The following is a 13848-nucleotide window of genomic DNA, read 5'->3' as shown; positions in this document are numbered from 1 at the left end:
AGTCCTGCGCTTCTTTGAGTGGTTTGGTGTCGATGTTTTTGCAGAGCTGTAGAGAATCGGTAATCTCCCGGCAGGAGTCCATATCAAGGTAGGCGTACTCTTCACTTCCAAGTGCGAGAAATTTGGATTTAGGGATAACGGTAAGGTTTCAGGAGTTGGGTATGGAGTAAATGTGAACCAGATCATATGCTGGGGTATTGACAGAAGGGATCTCTAATATAAAAGTGAGAGTCTGTGCTGTACTATGTGCTTTAACGTCTATAGATCGTTCGATTTCATGAATATTACTAATAGTAATATCGGCTATAGGTACAAAGGAGAAGTTACGTTGCAACTGTAGTAATTCATACACTAGGTTATGGGGTTTAATTATGCTAGGGTGCATAACACCTAATTGCGAAAAAGTAATCGCGTCTTCTAGTAGCATAAGAGTATCTAAAATTATTTGTAAACTAAAATCTAATTGAACGTAAATATCTAAAAAATGTAGTCGATTAAGGGCTACTTTATAACTAGAAGTGGTATTTAGCAGCACGGCGCTTAATGTCTTTTGGTTCTCAACGATGGTATGCAAACTTTTCTTAAACTCGGATATAGTTTTTTCGGCTAGAATAACTGTGTATTTGTTCTGTGTGGATATGTCACCCAGCCTGTGTCTAAGTTTATACAGTTCCTGCTCAATTTTGACTGCATCGTCGTTGTCTAGATTACCGGTAATAGCTTTAACTACAGAACCTAGGCCATTGATGATGCCACGCCTAACTCTACTATGGGGCGACAAAAACATTAACTTACTGTCGATTACACTAAATGTATGTTCTATTTGTTCCTTATAGGTACTATGTAGAGTTTCAGGTGTGTCTTGAGCTTCGAAAGCTTTAGTTCTAATAAATAATTCTAAAAGTTTAAGAGAAGCTATATGTATATCTGAAATATTATAAACGCAGACAAGGCTGAAGGTGTCAACTTGTTGGAGAATTTTTCCTTGCTTAAGTAAGAGAGCACCGGAAGATGGGTCTATTTGGGTTATAGTCACGGTGGCTGATGCGTACAGCAGGAGGGTTCCTGAGAGGACTGACCTGGAACAAGATGAGGTCTTCTCAGAAGTCTGAAATGGACACGAATTGACTTAGCGTTCGGGGTGACTTCCTATTATTTCTGCAACATTATTAGGATGAAGGTGGATGATTTTGTATGGTCCTTTAAACACTGGCTTTGTTTTGTCGTTCCTTGCAGTCTTCGCGACCTGTTTGAAAACCGTTTCACCTACCTTAAACTGGATCGACTCGGCTTCCTGGTTACGTCTAGCGATTATTTGCTCCTTGTTAGAAGACATATTAGCAGCTACACACTCTTGTACAGCTGTGGCATTAGCACGGTGCTTAAGGACATAGTCTTGGTAGAATTCCCGGGGATAATATATTTCTAATGGGTTCCTGGATTCTGTATGACCAAATAGTAGCTCGCGGGGTGTAAAGCCCGTGGCAGAGTGAATGGCGTTATTATACGCAATCAAAGAGTATTTCATAAGTGTTTGAATAGTTTCGTCTTTGTTTGTAAGCCTCTGTAATCGTATAATTTCCCCTATAGTTGAATGAAAGCGCTCAATGGGCGAGTTCGAATTCGGATTGTATGGCGTAGTAAAATGTATAAAGATGTTGTGAGATGCACAAATCTCTTTAATAACGTCATTGTCAAATTTGGTGTCAGAATCTGTGGTAATTTTATTAGGTAACCCTAGCACGGAAAATACTTGTATCAAGGCGTCTGCTACATGTACACTGCTGGAGGCTGTCAAAGGAATCGCCTGAGCAAATTTTGAAAAGTTATCTATGATTGTCATGAAAGTAGCACCTCCAGAGGAGTATAAATCCATAAATAGGTGCTCCATTGGTTTCGTGGGGGTTTCTGTTACAGCTAGAGGGGGTCGTAAAGGGTTCCGTTCGTATTTGCCTTGTAAACACACTTCACACTTGTTTACGTAAGCCTGAACCGTTAATAACATATTAGGCCAGTGGACTACCACTGGCACACACACAAGACACTAGTCTTAGAATGTGTTTATAAGTCTCTTGGATACCGCGATGCACTCGTTTACCTTCATGAAATTTCTTTATTACGTCTGTCTGTTCCGATTTGTTCTCTACTAAGGTCACGCGTGACGAACATCTGTACAACTTAGGACCTCTGTCATTGAATACAGTAGTGTATACTCTTGAGAAGGCTCAGATCAGAAGAGACAGATCTTCGCTATAAAAATAACAATGAAATATGCGGTCTGCTATCGTATGTTCTTTAAGAAAACGTACTATCTCGGATTCGGTGTTATTAATTGGTATAAATACGTCTTTAATCACAACCTTAGAGTTGGTCGATCTATTGTCTACTCTATACTCCGAACCTGGTGTAGAACGAATGTAAAATTGTTTTAATTGTCTATCTATGGCGTCTGGGATAATAGGAATCCCAGGGTTTTCGTTATCGGCTTGTGTATGGTTGGTAGAAATTAATTGGTCTGGTTCAACTGACGTTGAGCTTGCAGTTTCAGGGGCCACTGATGGTGGTGGCGCATTATGCGTAAAATGGGGTTGAGGGTTATGTGTGTTACTAGAACGTGTAAAATTATTATTTCTAGGTGTATCAACCCTCGCCTTGTACTGGATCGTTCCCGGTGGCGGGTTGGACACAAGTCTTGCCTCTTCTTGTCTAGCTGCTGTAATGGCGGCTTCTAGGGTAGCTGGTTGAGAAATACGAACCCCTAACGACACGTGAAACTCTAACTGGTGAATGTATTGCTCTATGACCATTTTCTCATAATAAGATTTGTCTGGGTTGTTGCCTACCGAGTATAACGTGTCTAACACTTCTCTTAGGCGTTTACCGTACGCCTCCGAATCCTCAGACTTTTGACGTTTGGTACGTGAGAGATCCTGCATCACTTGAATCTCGTTGCGAGGATCGCCTATACGACGTACTAAAGCGTCCCTAATTTCCGGCCAACTATTTAAGGATTTCTCGTACGCGATCGCGTCGAGGGCGCCTCCACTAAGCCTACTCTTAATAAGGCATGTTGTTAAGTTAACTAAGGGACCATCTAAATGAAACAGTCCTAAAAGATTATTAACGTCATTGATGAACATATGTAAGAGTTTCGGGTTACCGTCATATCGCGGCATTAAGTCGGACAGGGTTTTGAAATTTGACTCCGACATTATAACAATTAAAATTAATAAACGCGCGTCTAAGTTATTGGAATTTCACAAAACTAATCTATAGCGATATTAGCATACAGACAGACACCCGTAAGAAATGACTAAAATATTCGATAGGAAATATAGCACAGGAACTTGGTAAGTGAAGCAGTACTCACCACAGTAATCTCTGCATCTCCTTATCGGGTCTCCAACGGCAACAGCAGGCTTTCGACACTCTGGACTCCAAGTTCCGATTCCAATGATGACCGCCAGGGAGAGGTTCTATCGCGGACTAGCAGGCTGCTTTTCTTTACCCGGTGCGATAGAGAGTTATACCGCACGAACTCTCGATTGAAGAAAAGTTCAAAATACGGGTTTTCCGCGATCCTACCGACTGCGCCAGATATGTATTGGCGATCGGGAATTCGGTTTTTAAAAAAGAGTTTATTTAATTACAAAAAGGTGTTTAATTAGAAAGAGCTGTTACAAGACTAACTTACAAATTACAAAATATAACTATGTACTAAAAGTGCATATAGGCATTATTGCATTCTGCGCGTGTGACCTATATACATCGTCAGCTATATCCGGGCCTTACGGCTTGGTAACTCAGGTTGTGAGTAATTTTTAATATCTATACGTGTAGTGTGTGCACCAAGAACTCTGACCCCCCTAACTATATTACTTTTGGATCTGAATACAAGTGTGAAGAATAGTATTAAACAAACGTAAAAATCCCAGTTTCTAAAATCGAGTTTTGTAACTATTTAATGATAGTATTCATTTTGATTATTTTGACAAAATAAAGGTAATTAACGGATTCTAAAGGTGTCTACGACATTGTCGATCAACAACAAGAATTATAGACGTTTCGAGTTGTTTGGGAGTGCTCATTAAGAATGTGGCATTAATTTCTAAACCCAAGATGGTTACCAAGAATTTTCAAAAATTTATTTTTGGTAATCCTTATGGAAATGGCATTTATATCTGAATACATGATGGCTGACACGACTTTTCGCATTTCCAAATCCAAGAGTGCCCGCCAGGGCACGATTTCTCAAATAATGTCAAGTTGGGTATCGTTTTCGACATATTTAAGGGTGCTCATTACGAAAATAGCACTTATTTCGACGTCGGTTCGAATCCGACCGGATCGAAGGAATTTTTTCTAAGTGTTCGATCTTTGTATTAGGGGTTAAAGTATGAAATTGCCGTTTTATTGCAATAGGTTCTTTGAATTTTCATAGAATCTTCATGGTTTGAGGTTTTCGAATGAAACATTTTTCAAATGGTTTCTGTGATTTTTTTTTTTTTAATTTTAAACACTTGAATATCGACTTTCAATTGTTTTTGTTATTCAATTTAGACAAGAAAGATGGATACTGCGAAAATTCGAGTGATTTTTGAATACGAGTTCCGACGCGGAACTAACGCGGCAGAAACAGCCCGCAATATCAATGCTGCGTTTGGAGAGGGGTCTACTAATGAACGCACCGTGCGATTTTGGTTTAAACGCTTTCGTGATGGAAATTTCGACTTAAAGAACGAGTCACGAGGAAGACCGCCCACACAGGTGAATAACGATGAATTAAGAGAGATAGTGGAAGCCGATCCTAGTCAAACTACCCAGGAATTAGCGGCATGGTTTAACGTTACCTTACCCACAATATTGACTCACTTGCGTCAAATCAATAAAATAAAAAAATACGAAAAATGGGTGCCTCATGATTTGACTGATCTGCAGAAAGAAACGCGTGTTGAAACTTGTGTTGCCTTGTTGAACCGGTACAGAAATGAAGGAATATTGGATCGAATTGTAACATGTGATGAAAAGTGGATTCTTTATGATAACCGGAAAAGAAAAATGCAATGGCTGACCCCAGGTCAAATGCCACAACAGTGTCCTAAAGCAAAACTTACCAATAAAAAGGTAATGGTAACTGTTTGGTGGTCTCAGCATGGTGTTATTCACTATAGTTTTCTCCGATCTGGTCAAGCAATAACGGCAGATGTCTATTGTGCCGAACTCCGAACCATGTTGACAAAACTAGCAGTAAAACAGCCCCGACTCATGAATCGATCTTCACCATTATTGCTCCACGGCAACGCGAGACCTCACACAGCACGAGAAACCATTTTGACCCTTCAGGAACTGCAGTTAGAAACCATTCGTCATCCTCCGTATTCACCAGACCTTGCTCCAACGGACTACCATTTTTTTCGTGATTTGGACAATTATCTACGTGACAAGAAGTTTTCTTCCCAGGAGGCAGTACTAAATGCTTTAACACAGTTTGTGCAGTCTAGATCGTCGGAGTTCTATCGCAAAGGCATTAATAACCTTCCCATTAGATGGCAGCAATGTATAGATAATAATGGCAACTATTTTGATTAAATAAATTTGTTAAAAATTTAAAAAATAAACAATTTAGATTTTCAGTACAAATCGGCAATTTCATACTTTAACCCCTATTATTAATAATTATAACAAACTAGTGGAGTAATTTCACAAAAAATAATTGAATATCAATTCAATAAAAATTTAATTAATACAGTTAATAGCGACATCTCGCCAGGGCTGGTAGCTGTAAAGGTACTAACTGGGTGATAAATCTTTCATAGATTTCTCATAGATGGCGCTACGACTAAAAAGTCGTTGAAAAACCAAATACAAAGACACGACGCAAGCACATAGAAAAATTCGTGAGGACTGTTGGTTCGTCCCGTGGTTTATTTGGTATAGCGTCTGGCACGGTATGCAAGAAGACGTCGGTTCGAATCCGACCGGATCGAAGGAATTTTTTCTGAGTGTTCGACTTTGTATTAATAATTATAACAAACTAGTGGAGTAATTTCACAAAAAATAATTGAATATCAATTCAATAAACATTTAATTCTATTTGAAAAATCTAAGATGGCGGACTAGATTTTTCAAAAAAAAACGCAATATGGATATCCTTTTCGAGGTATTTGGGTATATTATCCATATTGCATTTTTTTGAAAAATCGTGTCCGCCATCTTGGATTTACAAATAGTGCTATATTCATAATGAGTACCCCCAAATACCTCTAAAACGATACCCAGCTTGCCATTATTTGAGAAATCGTGCCCGCCATCTTGCATTTAGAAAAGTCGTGTTAGCCATCGTGTATTCAGATATAAATGCCATTCCCATAAGGATTACCAAAAATAAATTTTTGAGAATTTTTGGCAACCATCTTGGATTTAGAAATTAATGCCACATTCTCAATAAGCACTCCCAAACAACTCGAAAACGTCTATAATTCTCGTTAATAAGTTTTGGTATTCTTTTTAATTTTTTTTCGTCAGTTTGAACAAAAAAGTGAAAGTAACGTTTTTTCACCAGAATCCATCGTGTAACTGAGTCGGAAGATAAAACATCAAAATTTGGTCGCACTTCAGCAGCGCGACAGTCGCGCGGCCGCCGCGCGGTTGCAGCGCGACCGCCGCGCGGCTGCAGCGCGACCGCCCCGCGGCTGCAGCGCGGCTACCAGCGGCTATTTGAACGCGCCCTTAGCGTCCGCATTTCAAACAATTTAGTAGGTAACTGTTAAACGCCGTAATACTATACTGAGTGAGACGGAAAATTGATGCCATTAATTAATTAAAGAATTTACTGGAATGTGCAACCTTGCGTTACACAAAGTTATACTGTGTACAGAGTGATTACGGGATCGTGATCCCGACCGCTTGTTTGAATTCAGTAAATGATTGCGTTCTTTAATATAGTGTTTATTTTTTAAATAATTACAGTAAGGAATTTTATTAATAAATTATTATGAATCCCAAATTAATACTGACATGGACACCTTACGTTTCATGTTAAAACCTTTTTTTTAAATTATTATTCTATAGTTAGCCAAGTACACAGGAGCCTCTATAAATTTCTGCGCAAAAAATAACATAAATGTGAGTGCGCTGTGTTTTTATGATTTATGTAATGTTTACTGTACTTTAACGCATACCATGATAACTTTTGGTCTATACCTTAGAATAATAACGCATAGAATGATAGTTTCATATCAAACGAACTGTCACAAGTGAGGCAAAAATCAAATTAATGTAGGCTTAATATATTTCCCGTATAGGCTTAATATGACCGTATATTTCGTCATTTTTACCTAAAATTCTTGATCTGTTCGCGGTGCAAGTTAACCTTGAGCACTGAAGGCCCGCCCGCTCGTGTAGGCCCTTTGGGCGCGCTTCAATTTGCCTCCTTAGCGTGTGCGGACTAGGTTTCTATGCGTTATTATTCTAAGGTCTATACCATCTGATAAGAGTGTATTAGCTAACAAAATATTGAATTTTGTTAATAATTCTCGGCATGGACTGAGATAGGGAGGTGCAGGGCAAAACGAGTAATGGGTAGTAACCTATTTCCCCTTGCTTTTTGGTATACGTATTCTCAACTAAATAAAGTAGACATTTCTTCTATCAAAAGAGACGTTCGGCGCATAATATCGTCGGTACTTTGTGTCGCCACGGGCACTACAAAGTGTTACGTAGGTTCTCAATAATAAGGTATATGTATTTGAAAGGCAGACAGCGGCTAAGCGACATCTGGCTGCATAACGGAACTTTGGTGGTTGTCTTATGGCGGAGTACCCAGACCAGAAATAATTTAGAAATAATTTTCCAAATTGGTCCTAACGGGAATCGAACTGGGGACCAAGAACTACGGAATTCACCGGAGCACTATTCGAAATACTCAGCAGAAAACCATTTAGAAAAGTTCATGTAAATTGTGTTTTTATTTATATATATTTTCACAGTTGATTAAACGGATATTTTTAAGTTTTTAAAAATTTCTCGAACAACTCGAGAAACTCTTAAAATCTGGGGGTCGATTCAGTAACTTTTTTTTTTGACGGGGGTAATCTTTATGGATACCCCTGAGCCCAGGGAGACTCAGGGGTTATGTGGGGACTCTCCCTCCAGACTGGAGGACCTACCCCACTAAAACCCCCCCGGGTTTCCCTTTCGCCGGTTGAGTCGGCGCCGTGGGATCGGTGAACATTGACCACGACGCCGCCCGGCCGCCCTAGCTTGCGCTAGGGCTCCCGCGCCAACGGAGGGGCGAGTCGGTTGTCCTCCGACCCGCCCCCCAGACGAGTGAGGCCGTGCAATGCAGGCTCCGGAGTCCCTGTCCAGAGCCCGCTGGTCTCACTAGGGGATCAGGCGAGCAGCGAACTGCCTTCGCCTTCTCCCCGTACGTTTGCGCCGGAGCGGGTCCGCGTACGCCCTGCACATTCGCAGGGGCCTGAGTCCGCAGGTCGGCCCGGCTTGGGCACCAGGACGAGCCTTCCCTCCTTCCAGCATCTCGGGAACAACCCCGTCCTCAAGCAGTCATCCATGAGTTGCTTGAGGCGGGTCCCGAGATGCTTCAGGGCAATGCGAAGGACTCGTCCCGGTACCCCGTCCGGGCCGGGGGCCTTCTTCCACCCCCGCAGCCGTCCCACCGCCTACTCCAACTCCCCCTCGGTGACTCGGGGTTCCTCAGTCCGCCCCCCGTCTGCTCTGAGGGGCACCATGGTCGGTGGGGTGAAGGGCTGCGGTTCGGGAAAGAGGCCCTCCACCACCCGGTTGAGGAGATCGAGCTCCAGTGACTCCATGGGAGATGCGCCGTACATTTTGTTGTGCACAACTTTGTACGGCCTTCCCCATGGGTCCGCGTCCAGGGTGGCCAAGAACTCCTCTTCCGCAGAGTCCTTGGCCCGCCCTATCGCGACCTTCAGGGCCTGTCTCGCGCCTTGAAGGGCGCCTGCGACGGCATCGGCCGTAGGCCCGCCGGGATGCTGTACTGGCGGTGCGGAGGTCCCCAATCTCCGCGGTCCGCCAGTACACCCTCTTTTTGCCCGGGGTCCCTCTGACCCTGGGCATGACCCTCTCGCAGACGGCGGTCAAGTCTTCCCTGAACTTGACCGCCCTCTGCTCCACGTCGACGGTGGCCGGTGGTGGGGGCACCACGCCTGGACCATGGCTGCTTCCTCTGCGAGCTCAAGGTCCAGGCGGGTGAGTGTCCATTTGGGAAAGCCCCCCCCGGGGGCCGTGTTGGAGGCAGTCGTGGGCGGCATATGGGAGACCCTCATCCGTATGTATTTGTGGTCGGAGAGGGTCTCCTCGTCCTCCAGGACCTGCCAGCCGGATACTCGCGAACGAGACGTCCACGATTGATTCCCCATTTCGCAGCACGCACGTGCTGGCATGACCCTGGTTGAGGACGACCAGCCCTAAGGCTGCCGCCCAATCCTCCAACTCTAGCCCCCTGGCATTGGTGACCGGGGAACCCCACGCAGCGCTCTTGGCGTTGAGGTCCCCCATCACCAACACCGGCGACGGAGCTGCCCTCCTCACCTATCTTATCTTATCTTATCTATAATCTCTAGGGCCTCCAGGAACGCCTGGAATTCCGCCAGGGAACGCTTAGGAGAGAAGTACACCCCAATTAGGATGACTTCTCCCCATCTCGCCGCCACGAACCCTGACCCGCGTTCCTTCACCGCTAGAGGGGGGAATTCCCGGCAGTCGACGCCACTATGGCCACCGTCTCCTCCCGATCCCCCGCCCAGTTACCCCGCGGGGGGACAAAGTATGGCTCCGCCACAGCAGCCACCGCAACCCCCCACTCCGCCATGGCCTGGACCAATAAGTCCTGTGCCCTGGCGCAGTGGTTGAGGTTGCTCTTCAGTATAGTATGGTGGCGTGCTGGCATCACTGCTCCATACTTTGTACACCCAAACTCACGAGAGAAATAAATGTAGGCCATGCAAATACTTCTTCCGGCCCGGGAATCGAACCTGGGACCTCAGTTTGGCAGTCCGGCATGGTAACCGTTCGCCCACGGAGGCAGTTTACCGACCTCCTACGGGCAAAACGGTTTTTTTTGCAATTGCTTTTAAAGTGATGTTGCTCAGAAATATCAGACTTGTTGATTATTTATCGAGGTCTTAGATTTTCGCGATTGATTTAAATCGAATATATGTATTTATTTTTCAAACAAACCAACGTTTTGTGCCCTTTACAGGTCCCTTGGTCACGATTGACCATTGTCATTTCCTGTGTTGATTGTTTTGTTATTTATAATAATTATAATAGGTAAAGAGCTTGTGTCCGGTTATGTTTAAGCCGTTCATTAAATTTCTTTTCATTTACGTGGATATGAATTGATTAACCTTAACGGGCCCGTCTTATGCTTTAATCCGACCTTCCCCTGTATATAATGCTGTTGGTTTGCCAAATTAAAGAAACCATTTAATTTGATCTCGACTTATATACTTTAGGCATATGTAGACATATATAGACTTATATACTTTAGGCATATATAGACATATATAGACTTATATACTTTAGGCATATATAGACTTTAGGCATATATATAGACACTAAAATGATTGTGAAGCACTAGTAAATTTTGTTGTATTTATTTTGAAATAGATAACCTGTGCAGTAGTTTGCCATGATTGATTGGATACAGTAGAGCTCCTTGTGAAAGAGTTCGTCCAGGGAAGTACTGCCACCTTACCTATTTCTGCCGCCAAGCAGTAATATGAGCGTTACTGCGTTCCTTTTTGAAGGGTAAGGGATTTGAAGGGTGCTGGTGAAATTACAGGCACATGGGACTTTTCAACTTATGTCTCAAGGGTGATGGGCGCAGAGGCAGTGCACCTCAGATCGTTGCGATTTAAAGTTCTGAGTGGCACTGCAACTGTTGTGGCGTGTCGTTTACCATCAGGTGCACGACTTGTTCGCCCCATCACTTAATATAATAAAAAAAGTTTTAAAGCTAGAGTACCTATTCAATATTTCATTTATTATTTTCTTCTTCTTTTAAAAGTTATGGCCCCGTCGAAGTAATCGATGATTTCGCCAATATCAAGTTGAGGAACACACGCGTTTTTACTCAAAAATTAATCGGTAAATTTCGACAGAATTCATTGAGAGGAGAATGTACAAATCTTCAACGACAGAGAACCTACACAAACTATTACAGAAACAAATGTTTTTTGTTAATAATAGGGTATATACCTTATTTAGTGTATGCCATTCGAAACGATAAAAAGTCGAAGAAGATTTCACGCAAATGAGCTGTCGCGACAAACGAGAGCTTCGATGAAATCGGGTAAGTTTCTGAACAGAATTAAAGATGTCAATGTTGGCAGTCATGTCATAATAATGGTGAATTAAAAAAAATGACGTAGACAGGAGAAGCCGGAATTTTGAGCGCGAATTTTTAGTATCATAAAAAAAGTCTTAAAACTACCTATTCAATATTTCATTTATTAGAGGTGAAGAGGTGCCCCTCTCTCTTGTCTTGGGAGGCACCCAGGAAGAGGATGGATAGAATCTAGAAATTTAGTACGGTGCAAACCTAGAAACTCAATGCGGTGGAGACCTAGAAACTTAGTACGGTGGAGACCTAGAAACTCAGAACGGTGGAGACCAAGCCGCTCACGCGATACGTTATCCCCACCTAATAGGCCCGTAAAGGATAGCTACTGTGCAATTTAAACCAACCGCAAAATGGCGGCTATCTGGTTTCGCAAATTAGAAAAGCATTCAGTTTAAATACTATAGACAAGTTTTAGTAGTATAATAATAGACAAGTTTTTGTAAATAAAAATTTATTTATTTATAAAAACTTGTATTTAATTCTGCATTGCTAAATAAATGCCCTCCGTATTACCAACTAAAAAATCTCAATTAAAATGCATTAATATACCGCAAATCCTGCACTTAAAAAGCACAAATGAAATTTTTGATGTATTTGGATAAATATGATAATATATTCCGTTTGAGTGGTTCTAACGTTTACCATAAAATTATTCCTTAAAGTGTAGTTTATAAACATTTACATTCAGGGTAAACTTGTGACTATTCCTAGAAAAATAACACAAAAATACGAAGGAAAAATATTACATCATTTTGACATTTCACAAAGACGTTGTGATAATTCCCTTGTATTTTGATAATTAATAGCTCCTGATTTAGTACCTTTTTACTGGAAATATTAACAACAGTAATAAAAAACTATCTAACCTACCTATCAGACACTAACATAATATGAAATACGATTTAAATACCTGAAAAATCAGCTTTCAAAATTCCCGTTTTCACTAGCGTATCAACGACGTCATATTTTTATTTCACATCACACACACATACACCATATCACTTAGATTTTTACGTTAATGAATTATGCGTACATTACATATGTAAGTTGTAAAGTAACACTTAATAATTACATTTTAATTTCTTAATAAAAACCGGCGCGCGTCAGCTGTTTACATGAACTCGCGCAACTATAGTTGCAACTAGCCGTTTAGGATGTTTAGACGCTCGGCAAACAAATTTTGAGTATTAATTACTAAGGGGCACCCTCTGGGGATAGATTAAAGTATGTGTGTGTTGTGCATTTACTGTGTATGTATGCTTGTGTATGTGTATATAATAAAATTATGACATTTGTTGTAAAGAAGAACGTAACTACAATACGTAATCATAATAGGTAGGTACTAAAGTAACACAATCTTAACGTGCCTAATGGTGACATGCCAAACACAATTTTGTGCTAACTGCTAATAAATCACGAATTGTATGGATTCAGAATTTGAACAGATGGCGACGTTTTCGATTGAATATTTAGTTGTACCTACTTACGCAGAATCCAGAACATAGCTAAAGTGGACAGCGGCCTTATGGACAGACAGTGGAATAGCTCTTTATTGGATGAAATCAGAAAAACTTCTGCCCCCGTTTGTTGCTAGAAGAATAGCTGAAATCGAAGAATATCGAACCATGGAACCACGTTATTTAGGCACAAATGTGAACCCTGCGGACCTCGCTACACGTTCCAAAATCCAAAGTTCTGGACTGTGGATTTTGAAAAAAAAATTGTGGTTTAATGGACCCAATTTCTCCTGGAAGATGAAACTCTTTGGCCTGTATTGCCAGAAAGTGACTTTACCACCTCACTTCTTGTGCCGAAGGGTCCGGACGTGAGCGAGGACGCAGAAGACATGGTGATGGAAGATCTAGAACCAAAAAAAGACCTTTACATTGAATCTATGGAGTTAATAGATACAGAAGTGACAGAAATTAACAACACAAAACCTGAAGAAAATTGTAAGTTAAAGGAAATCTAGAAATGCAAGAACTACATGTCCCAGAAGAAGTGACAGGCAAGGTTACCCATCTTTCAAGAAACTTGAATTGACACAGATATTGAAAGAATACTAAGATGCAAAAGATCGGAAGGATCGGATAATGAACACAATGTGTCCTTATGATACAAAATACCCTATCCTCATTCCCAAGGAATCCGAATTCATAGACAAATGAATACAGAACATCCATGAAAGAAATCACCATGTGGGTGCTTCGCACACCCTAAGTATAGTGCGTCAAAAATACTGGATACCACAGGGAAAAGCAAAGGTGCAGAGAGTAATAAGAAGATGCACTCAATGCGTGAAACATGGCGGGTGACCGTATCGACTATCACCTACACCTGCTTTACCATCAGAACGCGCAAACTATAGTGCACTCTTTACGTTTACTGGTGTAGACTATTGGGCCAATACACGTAACCTAAGTCGCTAGGGAAGAAAAGAGGTGGATCTGCCTATACACCTC

The sequence above is a fragment of the Hyposmocoma kahamanoa genome, unplaced genomic scaffold, assembly GCF_003589595.1.
Source record: "Hyposmocoma kahamanoa isolate Upper Pololo Valley unplaced genomic scaffold, ASM358959v1 102, whole genome shotgun sequence".
NCBI lineage: Eukaryota > Metazoa > Arthropoda > Insecta > Lepidoptera > Cosmopterigidae > Hyposmocoma > Hyposmocoma kahamanoa.
This window is presented reverse-complemented; position numbering follows the sequence as displayed.